The following is an 8,930-nucleotide window of genomic DNA, read 5'->3' on the forward strand; positions in this document are numbered from 1 at the left end:
TAGTCAAATATTCAACAGTCCGTTCTGCGGAGTACGCTGAAGCATTGTCGTGGTGAAGGAGGATCCTTCGTCCTGCTTCGAGGGCGCTGCTGTCGATTTATTTCCAAGACAACAGGCAAACAGCGATTGACATACCAGTCTGCAGTAACTGTCCTTCCATCTTCTAGCACTACTGTCGCGAAATGACCTTTCCGACCAAAGAATGAGGCAATCATCTTTTTTCCTTGACTTCTTCCTTTCTTTACCTTAATTGGCCGATCCTCGAAAGGAAACACCCACTGAGTTGATTGTCTTTTGGTTTCGGCTTCGTAGCAATATATCTAGCTTTCATCACCTGTGAAGATGTCAAATACAACATTTGAGTCAAAGCCGTTGAACTTATCTAACATTTAGCGACACCAGTCCATGCGAAGGTGTTTCTGGTCGTCGGTTAAAGTATGGAGAATCCATCTGGTACAAAGCTTCCTGACGCCTAAATGTTCGTGTAATATTTTTTGAACTTGACTCATACCAATGCCTAAGCTTGCCCGTATCTGCTAATAGATCACTCTCTTATCTTCCTCTATCATGCGTCGCACAGCACTGATGTTTTCTTCAGTAGTCGCTATTAAAGGACGTCCCTCACGTGGATCATCATTGGGATTGCTAAGTCCACGCTTAAATTTGTTAAACCAATTGTAAATAGTGGCACGAGATGGGGCTTCATTAAGAAATGCTAATCGCAGCCTATCATAGCTTTGTTGTTGAGTAAGCTCACAACGAAACTCATAATAAATCATTGACCGAAAATTTTTTCGCGTTATGTTAATTTTCACGTGTAACAAGAGTTTTAGATTTGCCGCCAATTCACAAAAACAAATGACAAATGAATGTAATATACTACATTAGGTTACCAAAGAGTTCCAAAATTGAAATTCAAAAAAAGTTTTCATTAGCAATGTTTCTAACTGGCCAGTTTTAAAAATTTTCAGTGTTACCCACGTAATCAAACTAAATGAAAACTTCTAAAAAAGCGGTACACAAACTACAAAAATATCCAAATATTTTGAGTTTTCTTTAGTGTTAATTCCGCCCATATTTGTCTTTTAAACAATTCAACACGTGTTTCGTTTCTACATTACAATAACATTATCCAAGTAAACAAAAATATTAATAAAAAATGTTCATAAAATGAAAACTACTGGGCCTCCCTTCTTTTTGAAATCGGTTTTTTAACTTTTTAGTAAATGTAAATCATTAACTAAGACACGTTATTGAGTACAGTACCAAGAAGCATCAACACATACTGTAAATAAAAATATAAAGATGTACCTTCCTTACCTGAGAGAATCTTCATAAAGATTATAAAAAAATATAAATACATTACATATGTTTAAAAACATGAAACAGAGTTTCTATTAACAGGATCAAAATCAACCAGGATCAACGGAAACAATAAAAATCTGAAAAACCTTTAAAAAATTATATTTGAAACTCTTTTATGGATATCAACGAAAGCAAAGCCGCGGGTAAAACAAAATAATAAATATGTGAACACTTGACAGTCTATGAGATAGTTACGTATGTATGATACAAATTTTTTAAATAGTGAATCATCAGCATCGGTGGTTCAGTGGTAGAATGCTCGCCTGCCACGCGGGCGGCCCGGGTTCGATTCCCGGCCGATGCATCCTTTTTTTCTTGTAATGTTTTTTTATTTTTAGAAAAAGAGTCTGTTTTTGCACTTTAGTGTTTAGCGTATTCTAATTGGGTTCGACGTGGCTCGCTGAGACCTAATGAAACAAATGTCTAAAAATTATTTCTTTTGAAAACATTTTATAAAATATGACGCATACAACCATTGTTTACATCTTAGATAATTAACACGTCTTGATAGAGTCTCTTGCTGTTAGACAACCGATAAAACAGGCCAGGAATATTAGTTTGATGTGCGTGACAAGCTACGTCTTACACTAGCGATTTAAATGACACTTTGTGTTAGTGTGCGTGAATTGCTTAAAAAAGAGGTTAGTTCTAAATTAAATTTTTTTCGATGTTTTCACAGCTGTCTATGCTTACATTTAGTTACAACTTATACATACATACGTATGCATGCAGTGACAATGTCGGACACTTAATGTTGAGTTATCTTATTACAAATGTTAAAAAGGAGAACTTGAATGAACAAAAACACGTGTTTTGTTGTTTTATTATTATATTTATCTTGTATAGAAAATATGTACGTAAAATATGTAGTTGGTATCATAGATAGGTCTCGGAAAGTTACTGTCAGTCCGTAAGAGTTATGCCACGTCATGTGGCACGTCATCGTCACACATTGTTCGAGACTGGCTCGAGTACGCCCACTTGGACGTAGTAGTGGTTGCCGCACTTTGTGACTACACCTTCGGTATCTAGTTGAAGCGCAACGGAGACCAATGTTAACCAACCTAAGGTTAATCCTATGATAAAATAACAGAATAATCTATACTAATAATTAAAGAACCGGTTTTTTCCTTCGGTTATCGGTTATCGGAACCGATCGGAATAATACTTAGGTATACCATCAGATGCAGCTTATTTCGGAGAAGGAGAAGAAGTACCATTTTGTAAGTATAATATAATTTGTTGGTGGTTTCTTATCCACAACTTTTATTTTTTATAAGCTTTTTATTAGCTTCACCTTAATGTATATTAATTGTTTGTAACCGACTCAATTAGGTGCGATTTTGACCCACTTTAAACGGCCAGATTTTGTTCAAACTTCGTAGATTTATTGAGGACCGATGACAACACATTAATTTGATAAAATTATTCCATTTTTCAATTTGCAAAATGAGATTTTTGATAATATCGTCTAACGTCGCTAAGGCTACTACTTCGAGCTTTGTACCCTGCCCACTGCCACTTCTATTTCACAAACATCTGCGCTATGTCGGTGACTTTGGTTCTCCTACGGATCTCCTCATTTCTGATTAGATCTCGCAAGGAAACTACAACCATAGCCCTCTCCATTGCCCACTGAGCGACCATGAGCTTTCTCATAAGGCCCATGAACATGAACACCTAACTACTGCCTACTACGCACTTACTAGTGACTGCGTGTCGGATCGACGCGGAGCTACCTGAGTTCAGTAGATTCAAAGCTATCAATATGTAACACATACAAGTAATAGTATTTTATTAATATTAAAGGTAAAGGTTTGCATAGGAGGTGTATTAAATTATTTTTTTAGTTATTTGATACTTTTCAGTTTTTGAAGTCGGTTTTTTTTAAACGTAGTTTATTTTTATTTGTTACCTTTTTGTGGTGATTTAATAATAATATATAATCAACCTGAACGAAAACTCCAAAAAACCCGTACACAGAAAACAATTGTGTCATCCAGGTAGACAGAAATTTTCACATAGATGTTCATAAAATGAAAACTTCTGGGCCAAACTATGTAAAATTTTTATGGGAACAAATGGCATCTATTTCGCAACAAAAGTAAGACAAAAGGTAAACAAAAGAAGAATTACGTAAATCGGATCATAATACTCAGAGAAATCGGTGTACATACATAAAAAAAATATCGATCGAATTGATAACCTCCTCCTTTTTGAATTCGATTAAAAATTGGAGTATTGCCACTCCCACCGCACAACGGGCAACGGCTACTGATGACACACGTTAAGACAAATGAATACAGAAAATGCTAGAGCGAGACAGCAAATAGATAAGACAACAAAATAGATAGAGAAATAAATAGGCGCGTGATTGGCAGCGTGGGCCGAGGGGCACTCCTGTTACCATCTTGAGGTTAAGTTTATATTTTAATATCTCAGCAATTTTCAACACATTTATGTATTTATTAGGATTTCCAACAACAAGTACACTAATACAACAATAAAAACAATACAATTAAGTTAATGCTAAGTGTCTTATCACTTACAGGAAATCACAGCATGCACAGAATTTTACTTAATTAAGATAACAACACACTTATGTTTTATTGCATACATAAAATAGTAGCAAAATTAGTAAGAATAGATTTAAGAACCTGTTTGGGTAATATTATTAAAGGTATCTCTTTCAAGAATAATTTTCTTAAAGTTTGAGGAAGCGAAAATATCTAAGGAATCCTTGTTATACTGATCATACAGGGTATACATTCGTGACAATGGGCAGAATTGTCTTAGATTAGAACATTCATAATATTATTCACTCACCTTCCAGTGAATAATTTTGAGAAAAAGGAATTGATAAATAAGAAATAATCAGTCCTACATATACTTCCTATCACTATGAAATCAATAAACGTTTTAATGCAAAGCAGTCAATACTTATTGCGCAGAACTAACCAAAATAAAATTCGCAATATAAGCTTCTATCAAATTTGTTTACTAAGCTAATCCTCGCACTCAAAACTATTACATCGACTCAATAAACTGTGAAATGGTTTTCATTTAAATTCGCCCGCGGTCCAACGTCGTATGACCTATAAATTGTTCCTGTGACTCCATTCTCGAACTCTCTACCAATAAATTCAACAATACTCATGATCTGTAAGCTATACATTGCTGAGATCATAATGCAATTCATTGGACTGTAGTGGTGATTTTACGCAATGGATGAAAAAACTGGGATGTTATCCAAGGTTTACTTACTACTGGCCGATAAATCGGACCCTTTGACTTTATCGCTGATCGGAAAGAAACAATATGAAGTGAATGAATCCAAGTTATGGCGAAGACCGCCCTCGTATGGATTTGTTTGGTAAATTTAGGAGTGACCTACGATAAAGACGTATTTTCTCTCAATATCAGTATCCTAAACCTATCATTGTTATATGTTATAGAACTCTTTTTCAATGTGACTTTTGTGCAAGGAAATGAGTTTCCTCGCGTTTACAGTCAGCTCTGTAAGTTTAATGTAAACTCATCATTGGACGATGACTGAATATGTCTGATGAAGACTGAAAATATGTTGATGTAGATTGACAGACCAAAATATTATAATAATGACAGATCGAGCTATGATGATGATGTTTAATGTATATAATTTAAATTATTCATCTTTACATTTTTCTGAGGGGAAACAAAACCTTGTCCCAAGGGTAGGATACAAATAAGGAATGCATCCTATCCCAATCTGCTGACCTGTAGTGCCAAAAGCGGCGGGTCGCTGGTGGTCTGCGACGTGGGCGTTGGATAGTCACTACACGTACTCGTCGTTCCGAGAGGTGTGTCGACAGAGACCTGGTAACTATCGGGATGTGTAGTCAGCAGAAGATCTAATAAGGACGCCATGTGGCTGTCCACATCTGGGACCTGCCTTGGTGACTCAACCAATTGGGATAGACCATAAGTCTATGGTACGTGACCCAAGCCATTCGGCATTGTGCCCGTTAAAATCGCCCAAGACTCCGGTCCTCGACAGTAACATATGCGAAACATAGCGGCACTAGGCCGCTTATTCACGCCGGTATTCTGTGCGAGTGTCTGGACGAGTCTGGCCCGATTGTGCTGACGGCATCGTTACTCTCCCACTTCTAAAAACCCCTTAGTCACGTCTTACGATACCCTGGGGCCTGGTATTCCCCTATTCTTTTTACGCCCCGGAAGCATAGGGCCATATTCCCATGGTTTAAAAAATAAATAGCAACATTAAATAGAATGTGGGTTAATCCTAATTATTTTAAATTCACCAAATTTTCTGAGTTATCTTGAGTAAATACCGCTAATATTTGTCTTTAATAAATAAGCACTTGTTTCGCCATGTACGTAAGATATTTGCAAGCCAATGCTTGCAAATATCTTCTACAATTATAAGCGATTATAGAATAATATAGAAAAAAAACAGTGTGGATCGAAGTTCCTCATTATTAATATATTAATTTTACTGATTTACAAAAAAAAATGGGCAGTTTCCACTGGATTCCACTGTCTAAAATAAAAAAGGTGTGTGTATAGTTATGTATGCACGCAAGAAGTTATACTTCCTTGGCGTAACAAAACAAATCCTTAAAATGATTTATTCGCCGTGCTATTCTACATTTGTAGAAAGAACAATATTGTTAAAATCGTTGAATATTAACGAATACGGCTGTATTGGCTTCAACCCTTTGCCTGTACTAATAATGGACGAAGAATCAAAAAAAAAAAAGTAAGTAATAAAAGTCGCAAACGTCAGAAAATTTCTGAAAGCGTTTATTTTTAGATGTCATTGTGCGCTCGTAAAGTAAAAGTTAAAGTAATTTATCTTCTATAACATCAAAAAGGTACACATAATGTTCATGTTTTGCTTTTATGTCAATGTAATTTTGCAGTTATAAACCTATTTAAATATGATTTAAATATTCGTTTATTGTATTTTGTCTGGTTTGGCCTTGTTAACAATGCTCTAAATAAATAAAATAAACAATCAATGTAATTTAGTTAGAAATGTGTCAAATGTCCATAATTGTTACGTGTCAATTATTTATATGTGGAGACGATCTGCTCTGGACAGATCACAATGGAAGTTTTTGGAGGATGTCGGAAGACAAGCGAACGATGTAGAAGATTAAGAATATTACTTAGATTATTATAACTTAGCTTAGAATATTACTTAGTTTACAATATTATTTAGATTAGAGTATATATATTGTACGAATCTTACATTGTTTGCAATAAAGGCTTATTCATTCATTCATTCATTCATTCAATTATTTATATAATAATAATCTTACGTTCCGAACGTTTTTCCCTGTTAGGATAGCCCTCGGCATTGTCCCATAAGGAACTTCGTTTCGATAACTTTTAGGAATCTGATAATATCAATGATTCGTGGAGTAGCGTCTAAGAAAGTTTTTTACACACTTAACAGGTCGAACATTCGAGAATGATGATTCGTTGCCTTGTCGGAATCGGCTCGTCAAAACGTTTTATGAATTACGCAAAGCACGTTGAACCCAAACTAGGTCGTCTTATAAATCGTGACGTCATCATTTCTCTTTCAACATCTCTACAATCTATGCTTAAATTAATTGAATGCTAAACAATTAGATTTGTAATATAACTTTTTTTAAACTAGTGTTCAACACATGTTTAACTTTTTTGTAAAAACACAGAATGTAATTTACGTCGGTATTTTTAGTAAGTAATAACTTTCATTTACACAATGTTGAATTCAAACGTATAATATCTACGCGAAACTGCCTTTTCATTATTTGTAATTTGTAAACATAAAGAGAACGATAAGTACCATAAGCTGATACTAAGAATTACACAATTTTTATTATATTGATTTGTATCAGCTCTTGAATTTGTAGCGTAAGAAGAACTCTATCTATTTTTTGAACCTCTATCACAAGCATCGGTGGTTCAGTGGTAGAATGCTCGCCTGCCACGCGGGCGGCCCGGGTTCGATTCCCGGCCGATGCATGTATTTTTTTACCATCTTTTTATACCAGCACTTTTTTTTAATTACATTTTTAAGCATTTTCAATTTATCTTTAATTTTAAACACTTTTTTTATTAAACCACAGAGTAGGTATATTGAACACAAACTATCTTATTAATAAAAGCAGTGTAAAATTACTTCTCCCTCTCAAGTTAATAATTTGATAATGAAAAACATAATATAAAGTCATAAAATGGCGTGCGTACAAAGTACACATGTCAGAAGTGAAACTTCTTTAGAAAACTAATTTTTTAAATCTCGTTTATATCCATTATCCTAATCTGTCCTCTAAACCGAATGTTTTTTTGTCAATATTAAAATATATTGGATGTTCTACTTACTCACGGCCTAGCGCGTGGCCGTGAGTAAGCCTGCACAATACAACGCTGGTAGAGATGATGTTCTACTTTTTCGCGGCCGCGTGCAAAATCTGCACGATACAACGCTAGTAGGGAAGATGTTGAAATCATAAATTTGCGCGGCGACCATCTTGGATTTAAAAAATGATTCCAAATTTGTTCTCTGCACCATTGAGAAGCTCGGATTGGATATCCATATTGTTGAAATCATAAATTTGCGCGGTCGCTATCTTGGACTTCAAAAATGATCCCAAATTCGTTCTCTGCATCCTCCAGAACCTCGGATACGATATCCGTAATGTTAAAATCATAATTTTACGCGGCGGCCATCGTGGATTTATAAAAAAAAACTGCACGATACAAGGCTAGTAGGGAATTTTTTTACTTAGCCCGAGAGTAATAAATACTCTTTCTCAATTGGTGTATATCGCTCTCTCCCTTGAACAAAAACGTCTCAAATTTTCGTGACGCTCTATTACGTTTCATTCGTAAAAAAATTACCCTTATGCGCCTAAAGAAGTTCCACTTCAAAAAAGTTTTAAATTTGAAATTGGAATAACTTTTCTTCGCTTGTATTTATAAAACAACCCTGAGTTCGTAATTCTCCAGCCTTTTCGGATCGGTATTATATTTCTATATAAATTAACTATATGTACCTATATTGTAGTAGAATCTCTCTCTTTATGACGCCGTTTAGGGGAGATATGAAATTTTTTGTTTATACAGCTTTTGACCTAGACCGGGTCCACATGATAACAATTAGGGACTACGTGCACTTATTCAGCTCCATTCGCGCTTTGCTGAACGATTTTGGTCACACTTATACAGCTCTGCTTCTATCAGCCGCGTACGGCGTTGTAAGAATGAGAATAATAACTTTAAATCACGTCTGCACTCTTTAATCTTTGCGTGCATAATGATTACGTCAAATCAATGCAGGAACAATACAGGTCGCAACTTGTCAACAAGGAATCGCGAACCATCCCTGTAAAGAGCTGTTCCGCTGCATTCGACGGCGAACAGCGCTGTACGCGGCGGAACAGCGCCGAACGCTCTCTATAGCATTCGCAAATAAAAACATATTTATCCTCATTTTATGCTGGTTTGCCGCGAAAGCAGAATGGACGCGGAAAGCTGAATCGACGCGTACACGTCTCAATACAAAA

At 35.5% G+C, this 8,930-nt stretch overlaps 2 non-coding genes across 2 annotated transcripts; both read left to right on the plus strand.

The window, feature by feature from the left end:
* The first annotated feature begins 1,598 nt into the window (after nucleotides 1–1,598).
* Trnag-gcc (transfer RNA glycine (anticodon GCC)) lies at nucleotides 1,599–1,669 on the plus strand. Its single transcript has one exon. It is a non-coding gene; the product is annotated as a tRNA-Gly (tRNA).
* A 5,646-nt stretch (nucleotides 1,670–7,315) lies between these two features.
* Nucleotides 7,316–7,386, plus strand: Trnag-gcc (transfer RNA glycine (anticodon GCC)). Its single transcript has one exon. It is a non-coding gene; the product is annotated as a tRNA-Gly (tRNA).
* The last annotated feature ends 1,544 nt before the right edge of the window (nucleotides 7,387–8,930 follow it).

This window comes from Leptidea sinapis, chromosome 17 (genome assembly GCF_905404315.1).
Source record: "Leptidea sinapis chromosome 17, ilLepSina1.1, whole genome shotgun sequence".
Lineage (NCBI taxonomy): Eukaryota > Metazoa > Arthropoda > Insecta > Lepidoptera > Pieridae > Leptidea > Leptidea sinapis.